The following is a 15781-nucleotide window of genomic DNA, read 5'->3' on the forward strand; positions in this document are numbered from 1 at the left end:
AACCTTATGAGGCCAAGGGTACCAGTGAGACCAAACATGTCAGTCACCAGATCCCAGGATCTCAACTTTGCTACCAAGAAGACTGGCACCTCAGCCCTTGGCTGCAACCCAGGGGGCCTTGAGAAAGGTAGAGAATTAAAACTCCTGAGGACTATTTTCACTGTGTCTATTATGATACCCTTGGCAACTGGCCAAAACCATAAAGCTGGATGGGACAGAATCCAAGAGATAAGAAAAGAACAAATGATAATAAAACAAGCAGCACAAAAGCAAACAATGAGAGAACAAACTGTGAAAACAAAGTCCCAATAATTCCGATCCATGTGACAAATGCAATCACTCTGTGTGAGCCAGGGACAAGATGGAATCTGTGTTCGTAGCACATCCATATGTTAGTGCTGCCTGTTACATTTACAGCAATTTTATAGATGTTTGTGTTAAAAATAGAAAAATGTATTGGGTAGGGAAAAATCTAGGATTTAACAGATGAGCTCCTTATCCTTACAGCGATCAAATTTGTCCTCAATATGAAACTTTTTTTCGTTTTGAAAAAAATGAGAATGGAAATGAGCCAAGTATAAATATAGCACAAAAGGAGAAAGAAGAAAAACAAAAGGAAATAAAGAAAGGTATAAGAAATATCCCAGTGGAAGAATTAGAGGAGCTGAATAAGTTTAATAAAAAAAGACAATAGGAGACAAAGACAATAAAGTGAAGGCTTAAAAGAGCTGGGTGCTTGGCACTCTGCCAAGAGAACACCTGGTGCTTTGGAAACACTCTTTATTACCATTTCTAGTGCATCAACCTGATGCATATTCATAGACTTTATGCATATCATATTCAAACTTTTCTATTAACTAGTTCACATTTTCCAGGAACTGTTTAGCATGGCCACTCCTTGGGTCCACCTTTTTAGAGCATGTGTGTTTCTTGGCTTGTGGTTTTAATCCTCTTCTTATCACCTTTTAATATGGGCTTTGGCTCCTTCTTTCTACAGACAGTGAGTGTTGATAATCAGCAGAGTCCTCATCATTTGTTCATTGAATTTATCCTAACTAAGCAGACAATTCAAACATCCTATATTGACTATTACAGCAAAGCCATTTTAACACAATACATACAGCATTCATCTTAATTCTTGTGAAAAGCCGATATTATAATATGGATGTATAACAATAAACAGTTTTAATGGAAAATGCTCAGAATATTCACAGTGTCCTCAGAGAGGTAAAAGTGAACTTCCCTTTATTTCTATCTTTAGTACATTCTTATAGGGTCCTACAGGGTTTGCGCAGCTTAACAAGCTACTATTGACTAATACATTTTATCATTCCTTTTCTTGTACAAAACATCATTGTTTTTCTTCATTCTCACTGCTCCAGGAAAGTTCCAAGGACACTGTCCCTGGAATTGTTGTCTGGGTTGAAAGCTGGGTTGTGCAGACAGGCTTTTACTAAATTATCATGCCCTTGCTCTGTTAAAATGTTTTCCTACACAGTTTAACTTTTTTTTTCTTTTTTTTCACTTTCATCCCCTGCTATCGATTTCTCTTATTGGCAGAAGAAAAGGGAGTTATTAAAGCCCTCTCTCTTTAGAGAAAATTACTCATTTTAGAGTGTTTTTCTCCTAGAAGTTGTCTCCAAACCAAGACACAAATACAAGCCTGACTGACAAGGTAGAAGACAGCTGTGCTCAACCAACTCTCTTCACCCAGGATTGGAACCACAGCTTTCAAAAAAAAAACCAACAACATCAGAGGGAAGGCCATTGGCATTCAAAGAACCACAGGATAAGATTTGTTTTGTTGTAAGGTCTTTTTGCAACCTAGAGTTTGTCATTTGTTCACTAATCATACAATTGTTACTGCTCTACTAGTTATACTCTCTGACTAGTCCTATTGTGGTTTACACTGCAGACAGCAGCATCTGGGACAAATTATTACATAAACCCAGTGGAGAATTGGGAAGTAAAAAGGCAGTTTTCAACTTTCTCTGGAAAGGTGCTGTCAAAATTCATGGCTCATTTTCAAATCTCATTTGAGATGCATTGGTCAGGAGTCACTGGTATCTCCCTGGCCAGTGACTCAGTACTGATGTCTGCAGGCAAGGAGGCATCACTCCATGCCCCCCACCTCAGCCCCCTCACGCTGCTCCTGAGCAGCACATTGGGGATCCCAGGGTGCCAACACCCATCACTTTTGTGGAGTGGGAAATGGGAACAGCTGACAGGGAGCAGCAGCCTGGCCTGGTAGAGGGGACAGGGCTCTATGGCAGGCACTCTCCTGTCTCCTGGCATCCATCTGGACCCCTGCCCTCACTTATTGGGGACCTCCAGTCTCTCTACTTCAACACTGAAGCACTTTCCCCTCTATAAAATCATCATGACTCATCACTATTTCTACCAGATTTTTTTCCCATCTTTCTACCAATCACATTCTCTGGAATACTTTCCATATGTTTGCCTAATAAAGACAGTAAACTCAGTGGTTCCTCAAATCCCTTTTGAAAAGTGGAACGGCATTTGCCATGTCCCAGTCCCGTCCTATCAAGGGCATTTTATCTTGTGGTTGCATAAGCAGGTAGATGATTAATGATTGTTTAGTCTACAATGCAGGAGTATGATCTAGTGCAAGCAATTTCTTCTCATGAGCAATTTGTCTCAAGATTTCTTCTACTTACTTCAGTTTGAAACAGATTTTCTGGTTGACTCATTCCACATAAAGAAAAATCTCAGCCAATTAATAGCCTGAAGCTGTTTTGGAGTAAACAGCACTGCAAAGGCTTCATGTCTTCCCAAAAACCTTTCCAATTTTTTCTAGGCATGAACCTCAGTGCTGTTAGATAGTTAGCAGACAGAGATGAAGGTTAACTTGACTTTGGGCCTCAGATTTTTCATCACACCCTTCAGATGCTCATCCTGGGGTGTGACTCTCCCCACCCACATTTGGCACCCAGCTGGGCAGAGGGCTGGGAGCTTCATCCCAAGACACCATTGCACACAACTGCCTGCTTCAGAGCCTGCTCTGAGCCCTGTGAGAAACATTGTGAGAATGTTTCAGGATGTTTCCTGCCCAGTTGGATCAGGGACAATATTTGTCACATGGCTCTCCTGTAGAGAACAAGTATTGAGGTGTGACTGAGTCTCAAAAAATTGTATCTAAAGTAGACCTCTTTTTAGTAAGCACTTCATTATTTTCTTATTACACTGCATGGTGCATTTTCTTAGAGGATGTCTTCTGTCATTCATGTTTTAATTCACTAATTATTTTACAAACATTGAGCATATTTCCAGTCTAAAGCTCCAGCCCAAACTACTCAGTCTCCAGGAGAATGCACTGAGTTAAATCTGAATCCATTTACATCAGTTTGATATCTGTTTGTGCTGATTTTGCATTAATTGATATTTGGTGACGAGAGAAGAAACCACCCACAGAAATGATTTTCCTGAGAGAAGCTGCAAAGAGCTTCCCCTGTGCCTGGAAAAAAACAATAGCTGGCTAGCTCTGAGAATTGATACCTTATTAAATCATTTAGAAGCTGGGTCTGCCTCTGTGAATTCCACATTTTAAAAACAGGCAAGCCCGGGAAATTTCTCTCTTGCTTCCATCCTCAAAAGGTGACTGACCGCTGGCAGGGCCTGCCCCACTCCACCATGGTCTGCGTGCCCTGGGTGGGGCCGAGCTGGGGATGGGAGGCTGCTGGGCCCGGGCTGAAACTGGACCAGTTCACAGCTGCTAACATCTTGCTAACACTAAGCCTTGCCCCTGCTGTCGGCCCACACTGAGCTGGGGTGCTCTGGGCCCCAGGAGTAGCTCCGGGCTGGGCCAGGCAGCCTCTCCACCCCATCCCCAGCAGCTGCAGGGCAGAGGGAGGGGGGCCCCGTGTGGCCTGAAATCCAACACCGTGACTGCTGCGGCCACTGCCAGCAGAAACCATCATGATCATCTGCAGGCCTGAGAGATATTAACTCTCCCAGTGCACAGATGAGACCTACGACCTTGATCCTCTCTCAAGAGAAAAGGACAGAGTGAAGACACATAGAAGACAACATGAAGATACCAAGGTCAGTAAAGGAGTCAAGTTCCAGATGGAAGGACAATGAGGAGATGCCTTAATATTGGGGCTGAAAGTTCTTTTGATAAGGTCATGGATGTGGACTACAATACAATAAATATCCCTTTTAACTCATGAGAAAGTATGGGGGGATGGAGTGTCCAAACTGTAGATGTGAGCAGAGGCAACCATGCAAAACAAATGTTGAAGTAGCTGTGATCCCATGAAAGTTTGAACAGAGAGAGAGATGAGAGTGATGAATGTCGCCCTGAGAATCAGACCTTTCGATATTGTTTTCATGATTTCTAGCCATTTTCCCAGGAAAGTAACTATAAACACAGGTGTTTATACATTCCATTAAAGATAAGTCTTTTGATGGACATCTCTCACGGCCAGTGTGGTTGGGAAGGTGGTAACCTGACTATCCAATCCCTGGTTGTTGTCGAAAACCTCTAAATACTGAAAGAACAAATAAACTCTTCTTTTTTCACCACACTTCGAGCTGCGTCTGTGTGAATCGTTTCATGTCCAACAGTGACATATGAAGACCCTTTGCCCCCAGGGAGAGAAGACCTCTGTTCTCAGAGATAATCACAGAGATAGATGAAGAGAACCTTTGCTTTTGAATAGCTCATCTTTAAAACAGTACCCCATTGTGGTTGGTTTAGTGCTGGCTAAAGTTACTAGTGCACTTACTTTTTGCTGTGAGATATGGATTAGGAGGAGGGTAAAACAGGCTTAGAACTTTAAAGGTATAAAGAAACTTTATTAACAGGACTACAAGAATAAGAAGCATCAGAATAAAACTTCTGAAACACCTTTCTTCTCTCTGCCTAACTTATTTTATTTTCCCAACTGACAGCATAGAGACAAAACCTAGGATATTAAATCAGTACCAACTATACAGTAGTTTTTTACTAGTTTTTGTAGGGAGAGGAGTTTTCTCTTGTCGTGCTATGGAGACTTCTCCACAAGAAACAGTTTTCCTGTGGCTTTTCATTTCCATGAATAGCAGCTGCCCAGGAAAAGTTCTGCATCATGAAATTCCTCCCATTTTCACAGCCCTCCTAGAGGTGTGTCCATGGGCCATGAACTCGTGGGGTATTATTTTAAGGGTGAGATGTTCAAAGTTAAAGGTTCTCTTCATCTGTCTCTGTGATCATCTCAAAGGTTTTCTTCTTCTCTCCCTGGGGGCAAAGGGTCTTCATCACTCTCATCTCTCTCTCTTTGTTCAAGCTTCTCATGGGATCACAGCTACTCCAACATCTGCTTGGTTTTATCAATGGATGCCTCTGCTCACATCTACAGTTTGAATGCTTCATCTCCCCCATACTCTCTCATGAATTAAAGGAGATATTCTAGCATATCACTGTCCATCTCTATGGCCTTACTAGAAGAATTTTTCAGCCTAACACTGAATTCACCTTTTGTTTGGGGCTTGACTCTTTCTTTACTGACTTAGGTGTTTTCACATTGTCTTCTACATATCCTCTGTCCTTTTCTCTTGAAGGGAGAATCATGGTCTGCAGGCCTCATCTGTGCACTGAAAGGGTTAAATCTTGCCAGGCCTGCAGATGGTTGTAGGCAATAGCCACAGCAGTCAAGATGATTGATTTCAGACCGTGCTGGTGCCTCCCTCAGCCCGGCAGCTGCTGGGAGGGGCGGGCGCTCTTGTCTCAGCCTGGAGCTGTCAGTGCAGGCTGGGGTGGGTTTAGTGTCGGTGAGGTGGCAGCAGCCGTGGTCCGGCCCAGCCTGGGCTGGGACCCCCCAGCCTCCATCCCCCACCCGGGAGCCTTTGGGGTCCGGCCAGGCCCCCCCAGGCCGCACAGGCTACGGGGGAGCAGGGCCGGCCCCACTAAAGCTCTGCTTACCTTTTGAGGCTGGAAGCAAAGAGAGAGAGTTCCGGGGCTTGTGGCTTTTAAAATGTGGAATTCACAGAGGCAGATCTACTCTCTAAATGCTTCAAAATGCTGTCAGTTCTCAGAACTAGCCAGCTATTGGCCTGTCCTAGGCACAGAGGAAGCTCTCAGCAGCTTCTCTCAAAGAAATCACTTCCGTGGGTGGTTTCTGACTTCTTCCCCAATGTGAAACCACCACACCCATAAACTGACATGCCCCATAAATTCAGCTGTGGGAAGGTTGTGAAAATGGGAGGAGCTTCACAGTTGCAGATTTTTTTCCCAGGCAGCTGCTATTTGTGGAAATGAGAGGCTACAAGAGAGCTGTTTTTTGAGCAGAAGTATCCATGGCATGGCAAAAGAAAATTCCTCTCCCCACAAGAACTGGTAGAAGGCTATTGTAGAGGTGGAACAGATTGAAAATCCCAGGTTTTGTCTCCACGTTGTCAGATGGGAAAGAAAATAAGTCGGGCAGAGGGAGGAAAAGTGTTCTGAAGGTTTTATTCTGATGCTTCTTATTCTTTTAGTTCTGTTATTAAAGTTTTCTTCATACCTTTTAAGTTTTGAGCCAGTTTTGCCCTCCTCCTAATCCATATCTCACAGCAAGAAATGAATAAGTGCACTGTTGATTTTAGCCAGCATTAAACCCACCACAATATTTTACATATTACATATGTCATATATCATTAATCTCATAAATTACATATGTATATTCTTAACCATTAATTTACATACATATACTTTTATATGTTTAGCTTTAATCTGGATATTTTGTCTGCTTCCTCAGCCTGCTCTTCTGATCCTGAAAATACCACAAGTGTCTTGTGAAGATTTTCTTCACTTTTAGTGTAACCCTGGTGGCATTGTCCCACATAGAAATTTTTCAGAAAAAGATAAATGAAAAAATGTACTCTGTCAGTCACATTACCACATTTCCCATTGCTTCCACTGCATATCTCTAACATGGATATGTACCTTCAGGCATGCTGAGCTTTCATTGCTTCAGTTTCTATTAATACTTACAAGGAAGTGAACACAGAGAAAGCAACTACTAAACAGGTAGATGCTTCCTAATGGAAAGCATGGATTTGTAATGGAAAAAGGAATCTGATACCTATTTTCTATGCTGAAAGTCAGGGAGCTACTCCTATTTTCACACACAGAACCAGTGTTCCCAGCTGCTGTGTCTGGAGCAGGGTCTAGCTTAGGCAGAAATGGACTTTTACTGTGAAGGAGCAGAAGTACCTTTTGTGTTTGGCTGCTGGACAGGTGTATGGTTCCCTCAAACATGGTCTGTGTCCCTCAACCACAAATCAGCCAGCCTACACAAGGACTTCTCTGCCTTGAGAACACTAAGCAGCCAGCCTCAGCCTGGCCCTATTTGCACTGTGAGCTGCGCTGCCCCACAAGTGTCTTTAGTAAACGGCTAACACGACAGATGTGCAGTTGTTGCAGTTTCAGACAACACAACACACCAAAGTTCATACAGCAACAGCTGAGGTTTATTGCTGAGCATCCCCTTTTATAGGGACTTCAAATTTCCTGTGCTTACATATGTGATTGGTTGGGGCCTTAGCTCCACCCAGTTCACTGGCCAATGATATTCAATGGGATTGGCTGGGGTCCTCTGTTTGAATCCGACCTATCGTTATCATACCTGGGGATTTGTTTACCTCGATTTCTAATTAGCTAGGCTGGTCGAATTGGTGTCTGTTATGGCCAATTTTTCTGTGCAGCTACAGACCAGCTGTGGCTGTCACATACAGTGATGGTGTGGAAGGTGTTTTCAGCATGCCAGTGAAACAAGAGTGCTCCTTTCAATTCTTCTGCTTCCATGAAAGCCCCAGAAAGACACAAGTGAACCATGGGTCAAGATACAAAGCAATGAAGTTTGTGGAGAACATCTTTGCCCCCTGCTCTCAGCATTACAGTCTCTGTCTTATGGGGAGGAGCAGCCTTTTTCAGTAATTCTTTGAGCAGCTGGTGTGAGCCAAGGCACAGCATGCAGGGAGCTTTCTGGATGGAGTAGCATGCTGCTTCATATCCTGGCTGTGACTGAAGGTGAGGAGTCATCATCTTTGTAGCCTGGAGAGATGCTGGACAAATGGATCCAGCAGGAGAGATCCATCCCAGCAAAGCAGAGCTGCAGGCAGCACCTGCAGGAGTACAGGCTCCAGCCAGGAGCTGCTGGGGCAGCTTTGCTCTCTGCATGAAACTGGAAAGTCATGGAAAATCAGCCGCACTGGCCCAGTAGATCTGAACAAGTGATGAGGCCTGGGGATGCAGGGATGGCATAGTTATGCTTGTACCCCACTGTTTCCATGACTACTGCAACAGAAGGCAGAGGTGTCTGCTCAGGACCAGCCCCAGGTTCTTCATGGCCTGTCACCTGATCCTTATTGGCCCTTCCTGGTGCTTGGTGGAAACAATCCATCAACTGGGACAGCCCTCAACAATCAAATGAGTCTCCTGTGGGAAAATCAACAGAATAGGCTCCCTTCATTGTGCACTGAAGCAGCACATATGTTTCTTTCTGTGCTGTCACAAGAACTGTCAGAGAGGAAAAGGTTAGATTTTAAACTCCTTGTAGAATCAGACCAATCCCAGCAGCCTTACAGCCCTGTTAGATGTTTTCATGGGAACTCAGTTTTGTCAAAGCTGTATCTTTGGCAGATACTCTCTCCTCAGAGAGGGCTGAAGGCAAATATGCAGAGATGTTCCAACATCTCTGATTGCCACAAAAACCAATAGTGTTTTGGAAAATCTGACTTGGATTAGTTAGAAGAGAGGCTGGCAGAGACAGACAATTCTAGTTGTTATTTTCCAAATCCAGCTTTCCTCTGAATACAAACACTCTGTTTAGCTACACTAAATTTTCACATTGTGCAAGTGATGGGTTATGTCGGCTTAAGACAGTTTTATTACTTTGTAGTGAACAATTAATTTTTCTATAAATCTTGTAAAATCATTTAATTAAAATACAATATTGTTTCAATTCTGTCTTAGTATTTTGAACTACAGATACGAATGGAGGGAGTAGTTGCTTCACTGCTACTGATCTCCTAGATCAACTCATGTAAACCGTACACGTGTCTGTTTTGACAAGAAAGAATGTTCAGCCAAAGCTTTGTGAAGGATCTAGGCTGACATAAGAACTTTTACAGCTATATCTTGCTTGTTCAGAAATGAACAGACACCTGTGCTCTCCTGATGTTGATAAGGGCTGTAGAACAGAACAGCATATACTTTTATCAAGGATAGTAAAAACACAACAGCACAGCTTTGGAGAAACAAATAAAGAATGTAAATGAGGCAAACAGAAGTCAAGCAGGCAACAATTGCAAGCAGGATGCCAGCTCAGGCTGGCTGCCTTCAAGACTGACAAAACAGAAGTTATGCAAAATGATATTGTGTTTACTCAAAAGCAGGGGTCGAGGAACACCCACCTAAAATGGACACCAGAAGTTGAAGATGGACCCCAAAGAACCATGTGAGGACTTGTCCTGGGATGCCTTTATGATACTGGTATTCCCAATCACCTGCTTTATATATATATTCTGCACCTTTAAGGCTGGCTTTGAGAGCTAGGGAAGTTGAAACTGCTGGAGGCTGATGAGAGTTTTTCTCCTGGCCAATAACTGGCCATTTCTGAGAACTGACAGTGGTTTTGAACATTGAAAAGTGAGATCAACCTGTTAACACCACTTTAAGATGTAAGCCCAGGAATTTTTGGCTCTCTTTGGTTTCTGGCTTCTGAAGAGGTAACGGGGCTCCAGCTCAGCCTCCTCCCCCGCCGACCAGGCTGGACAAGGCCACCGATGGTGGCAGGGGAAAAGCGGGACCGGCCAGGCCAGGCCCGTTCCTGGCTCAGTTGCAGTTTCTGACACTGAACTGAAACCTGACACCATGGACATCTGCAGCTTGAGCAAGACTTTAACTCTTTTACTACCTGGATGAGACTTGCAGATTAATCTTTTTTTTCCCAGAGAGAGGGGAAGAGAGAGAAGGAGTGATCAACATGTAAGGGGACACCATAAAACCATCAAAGACAGTGAAGAAAAGAATTAAGTTTTAGAGGGGGAAGAGAAAATAAGGAGATGCTTTAATAAGCTGAAATATTTTTCTGTTAAAGCTGTGTAGGTGGACAGTGGTGTTCTGAAAAAAAAAACCTCCTTTAATTCATGACAGACTATATTGGGAGGAATGGAGTGTTTCAAAATGTGGATTTTGAGCAAATGGTGAAGTGGTTGTGATCCTGTGAGATGCTGGAACAGGATGGGGAAGTAATAATTGAAGATTTGTGGCCTTTAAGAGGCAAAGAGAAAACTTCTGTTTTCAGAGAGGCTCACAAAAACAGATGAAGAGAACTTTTGCCTTTGAATAACTCATCCTTAAAAATGACATCCCTAGACTCATTTGACCCATAACACACCTCAGAGTGATGTGAAATGGGAGAAGTGAACTGATGGCAGAATTTCTGGGCAGCTGACATCAGAGAAATAGAAAGCTATAAAAGAAATAGTTTTCTTGTGAAAAACTCCGTAGATTAATAGAAGAAGACTTATTTTTCTCTACAAAGACTGATGAAAGGACTATAGCAAAAATTGGGACTGTTTCAACCACTAAAGTTTTTTTTTGTCTCTATGTTGTCCTATGAATAAGGGAATGGTTGGGTAGTTGGGGGGGGAAAGGGTTTCTGGAGGTTTTAGTCTGATTTCTTATTATTGTTGTTTTTGTTAATAAACTTTCTTTGTTCCTTTTAAGTTTTAAGCCTGTTTTGCTCTTGTTCTAATCCTTATCTCATATCTCTAATCCATATCTCACAGCAAGAAATAATTAAGTTTTCTAGTGATTTTTTAGTTACTGCTTTAAAACCACGACATTTATTTGGTGCATTGGCCAGGAAACGAAACTGGCAAATTAAAACTACTACAGGACTTCTGATAAGGTGTACAACCATGTAAAATAAAGCCAAGGAAGTGGGAAGAGCTAATGAATATGTAATCAGTGTGCATGTTAAAATCCCTGTTCACCCAACACTCTTCAAACTGGAAGAAGGATCCCCCCAAGAGACCAGCATGCTACAATAAAGAATGCCTGCTTCTAATACTCAAAACTGTGTTACACAGTTTCTATCCAGACAATTTCAGTATCAGTATAGTCAGCTGGCCCATCCAGGGCCTCAGCAGCTCCATCCACTTGGATGAGCCTTGGCCCAGAGCCACACTGAGGACACTTGGCTCAACTGAATAGCTCCAAAAGCACTGAGGAACCCCAGCCCTCACAGCATGTACACCAGAGAGCCATCTGATTCCCAGCCTTCACCCATGCTCACATGGTGGTTATTGCTACATTGGATGCTCAACACCTCAGTGTATAGTTCTGCACATCATTGCCAACAGCACCACTTTTCTTCAGTGTCTTCCTACAGAAAAATAGAAACGAACACTTTCTGGGAGAACTGCAGAAAAAAAAAAAAAAAATACACAGGTCAGTCAAAAACACATGGGGAGGAAGTGGTGCTAGTTAGAGCAAATGCTGCTGTCTTTTGTAGGGTCCTGTACTGCTGTTCTGCAGCATGGGCACAGATGAAATAATCACGGAATTATCACAGAATCACTAAGGTTGGAAAGGCCCTCTGACACAATCAAGTCCAGTCATTAAGGCAGCATTGCCTGGGCCACCTCTGAACCCTATCCCCCTGTCAAGGAATCCATTTAGGGCAGCAGCTGGTGGTGCAACTGCAGTGGCAGCTGTAGATTAAGCTCAAACAGCTGACCCTGTGCATAACAAAGGGCACTGGACCTGTGGCCCAGCCAGGTGCTCAGACACTGCAAGAGCTGAGGGCTAGGGAGGAAGAGCCAAGACTTGCATGAGCTTGGACTGTGAGGGGATAAAAGCCCAGGAGTCTTTTGTTCGGGATGCTCCTTGGAGGCACCAGCTCAAACTTTTTCTGTGTTACTGTGCCAGGAACAAAGGGCTTTGTGGAACAAGACATGTGAGACTCCCATGGAAAACCAGGGGTCGAACTGGTGAGGAAAGCTGGTCTGCCTGTGAGAGTGGGAAGTGCAGAGAGTCAAGCAGGGCACTCCTTGGCTCACTGGAGCTACTACTGCAAAGGGTCTTCAGTCCCAGCAGTAAAAAGTTGCTGGTGGTGGAAGGGTGACTGCAAGAGAGTCTTGGGAATGGTCAGACTGGAAAGTTTCCTTAACACCCAACTGCTACATCCACACATATTTTGAACACATCCAGGAGTGGTTACTCCAGCACTGCCCTGGGTAGCCTGTTTCAATGCCTGACTACCCTTTTAGTGAAGAAATTTTCCCTGATTTCCAATCTAATCCTCCCTTGGTAGAAACTTGAGGCCATTTTCTCTTATACCGTCATGTATTGTCAGAGAGAAGAGCCTGGCTCCGCCCTCCTGTCAGAGACTTGCAGTCTTACCTGAACCTCCTTTTCTCCAGGCTAACTCTTTACAGCTCCCTTAGCCACTCCTCAGGATCTTATGCTGCAAACCCTTTTCCAGCTGTTTCCCTTCTCTGGATATGCTCCAGCATCTAATCCATGTAGACAACAGCAAGGACTGTGGGGACCAGCCACACCAGACAGCCTAAAAGCAGCTTCCTGGGTGGGAGAGCCAGTGCAATGATTTACAGTCATGTGGCAGGAAATTCATCTCTTTCTACCTCTGTTCAACAGCTCATCTAGTTTACATTATACCCAAAAATGTAAGCAGAAGTATTGATTTTTCTGTTTATAGTGCCTGCACAAGTCCACACTTACCCTTCTTCCTTCCTCTCTAGCTCTTGGTAGCCCAGGCAAGCTCAAAGGTGTTATGAAGAGCTAGAACAATGCTTGGTCTTGTGTAAGAAGGGGCAGACAGTACTTGGCATGTTACTCTTTAATAGCTTTTATATGAAAAAGTATCTATATGGAACAAAACTTTAAAAGATGTAATTAAAAATTAATTGTTCAATTAGAATAAGGTTGGTGGCATGTAATACACATTGTAAGGTGCTGCCTAAGGGACAAGCTACTTGACAAACAAGGTCCACCCAGAGCAAAGCTGAGAAGGCACAGCTGGAGACAGGCACCTTCCTGTAAGTGAGGCAGGGAGAAGGGCACTGGGCTGAGTGGGAAGGGGACTTCGAGAGGGTGGGATGGGGCTCTCAGGTGAGGCTGGTCAGGGCCATTCAGGTCTCTATGGGTATGCTCAGGTCCACCACAGGGCCATCTCAGCCAGCATGTTCAGGGGCTGGCTTGTATCCAGCAATCACTTACTTCACTTCAGATCATATCTGAAGAGGGATCTCAAAGAAAATCCCGGTCCTCGTAGGGAGGCACAGTCAATACAGCTGGTGTGGTCTGCCTGAACTGCTGCTTCAAGTTTTGTTCAAGGGCACCAGGAGGTGCTGTATAAGGAGAATCTGCCAATTCCAGGTGTGAAGACTTTTGGGAGGTACTTCTGAAGTCCATATCTTAGTGGCCCTGACCAGCCCCACCTGAGGCTTTCACCCACCCATATGATCTATTCAGTGCTCCTTTGTTTCTAATTATAGAAAAAATACAGTCGGAAAATCCCTCTTAGGCCTTCATTAACCCATCTCCATTGTGTTCACTAAACCATGTCCCCAAGTGCCACATCCACATGCCTTTTGAACTCTTCCAATAGCAGTGACTCCACCACTGTCCTGGGCAGCAGGTTCCAATGTCTGACCACTCTTTCAATAAAGAATTTTTCCCCAGTATCCAATCTGAACTTCTCGTGGCACAATTGGAAGCCATTTCTTCTCATCCTGTCACTTGTTCCCTGGGAGAAGAGCCTGACTCCCATCTCGATCTACTGGGAACACACTCGGGAATGATTTACCTACACACACCTCAGTTCTATCTCGACAACTCCATCGTTATTCAGCCTTATTGAAGACCCGAGGGCCTGCATTTCGCTGGACCACAGGGTGGCACCAGAAACCAGGGCACGGGCACAGGTTTGGGAAATACCTCGATCCTAAATGTTTAGGGTAAGGTCGCACTGAGTATAAGGCGAGAGACCCTGGAGATGCCGCACTACTCCGGGCAGTTCGTATTTCCACTTGGAGACGTACCTAGGAAGGGGGAAAGGCAGGAGGAGGTGGACGGGAGCACCACCCTCTGCGGAGGGCTGCCCGAGACGTCAGACAGGGAGCGAGCTTGCCGTGGGACGGGTATGGCTGCGGGCCCCGAGCGGGGGCGGAGGGACGGCCGTGCTCAGAGGAGGTCACCCTACCGAGACAGGCCAGCACCGGCGCTGTCTCGAGCTCCGCCGGCACGGCTCCGCCCGTGGTGCCCTCACGGGACCCGGCGGGGGCCCGCAGGGAAGCCGCGCCATCTGCCGGCGGGAGAGGGAGGCTGCGAGAGGCGCCGCCCGAGGGCGGCGGGGGGCGGCGCCATGTTATTTGTAGTTCCGACCCCGCGCAGAGGTGGCTCCCGCGCAGGCGCAGAGCGCTCCGTGCCGCGGCGGGCGGAGTGCGGAGATACCGCGGTCCAGGTGAGCCCCGGGCCGGCCCCGCTGGGACCCCCCCAGCGCCGGGATCCCCTGCCCTCCGCGGGACGCCGCGGAGCAGCCGCGGCTCCGGGATACGCGGCTGCCCCTGGGCAGCAGATGTCACGCGGCAGTGGCGGGCGGGCCGGAGTCAATGGCAGCCGCGCCCGCGGGCGCCGTGTGTCCCGCCGCGTCCCGACGGAGGTGATTTCTCCGCGAGGGGGGTCGGTGCCGCCGCCGTTCCCCGCCGAGACCGCTGAGGGGGGCGCTCAGCGCAGCCTGGATCCGCTGTGAGGCCCCGGCCCAGTGACCCGCTCCCCCGGCTGGGAGTGGGAAATGATCCTCGTCACGCCGGGCTGCGCTGGGAATGGGGGAAACGCCTCGGAAGTGCCCGAGGTTATTGCGGAGGGCAATGTAAATAACGAGCGGGAATGCTTCGGCCGTTCTGATTTCTCTCATTTATAGCTTTTCTTTCTGGTATTCAGATATCAGAATTCTCGTTTGTATTATTTACTTCGGACAACGCCAACTGAGTGTTTATCTTTAATTCGGCACAGCCTTGTTGGAGCATGAATGGGAAGGGAATAGCTTTTAAAGATTTTCGTTGACTTGAAACATCATGTCTCTTTTTTTATGTTTAATGAATATTTTGTATTTAGTGTAAGTCACAACGAGCAATTAGAAACATTGTCGCGAAATCAGAGGCTTCTGCCGTCTTGAAGAGCATCATTATAAAGGGCAGTACAGAAGATGGGGTATTACAAAACAAGCGAGCTGTGAGCCCTGTCCCGGCACCGGTGGCTCGTGGCACTGCCTCGAGGGTTGCACTGCTGATTGAGAGCCGGGGGTCTGGACCGAGCTTTGGTGGCTCGAAAGTCCAAGAAGGTTGGAGCCAATGTGTGATCGTGTCAAGATAAGGTACGGTCACAGCATGAGTTGCTGTGAGGTTGTGACTTGGTCACATGCATGTTTGCTCCGGAGAACAGGAACTGTTTGGTAAGGATCAGAGGGTTGTGTCTGGGAAATCCAGAAGAGTTTTTGTGCTTGAATACTGAGGTGATGAGAAGATGGGGGTTACAAGTGGGGAAGAATGGAATACAAGTATGCAAGGCTGGATTGGACAGGGCTTGGAGCAGCCTGGTCTGGTGGAAGGTATCCCTGCCCATGGCAGGGGGTTGGAACCGCAAGAGCTTTAAGGTCCTGTCCAGGCCATTTTATGAAGAAACTGCTTCTGCTGAATGTGTCAGGTGTGCTTGTGAGTCTCCCATGTACAGAGGATTTGGAAGCTCATTGCTTTAGCTTCTGCTTTG

General features: G+C 45.7%; 1 protein-coding gene and 1 long non-coding RNA gene across 6 annotated transcripts in view; one reads left to right on the top strand and one right to left on the bottom strand.

Moving 5' to 3' along the window:
• Positions 1-7430: 7430 nt before the first annotated feature.
• LOC111938358 (uncharacterized) lies at positions 7431-14407 on the bottom strand. The gene is made up of 4 exons (XR_002868955.2): positions 14056-14407; positions 12395-12574; positions 11286-11411; positions 7431-8419 (listed from the first exon to the last, which is right to left on the bottom strand). It is a non-coding gene; the product is annotated as an uncharacterized LOC111938358 (long non-coding RNA).
• Positions 14403-15781, top strand: part of NDRG3 (NDRG family member 3) — a 62714-nt gene continuing 61335 nt past the window's right edge. For 3 of the 5 annotated variants that reach the window (XM_086853562.1, XM_086853566.1, XM_086853568.1), the window contains exon 1: positions 14403-14477. The gene's annotated coding sequence lies outside the window, so the exon portion shown is untranslated. Of the gene's footprint in view, positions 14676-15781 lie in introns of all 5 variants that reach the window. The other 2 variants (XM_086853563.1, XM_086853569.1) reach the window with 1 other exon arrangement.

The sequence above is a fragment of the Cyanistes caeruleus genome, chromosome 16 (genome assembly GCF_971803275.1).
Source record: "Cyanistes caeruleus chromosome 16, bCyaCae1.hap1.1, whole genome shotgun sequence".
Classification (NCBI taxonomy): domain Eukaryota; kingdom Metazoa; phylum Chordata; class Aves; order Passeriformes; family Paridae; genus Cyanistes; species Cyanistes caeruleus.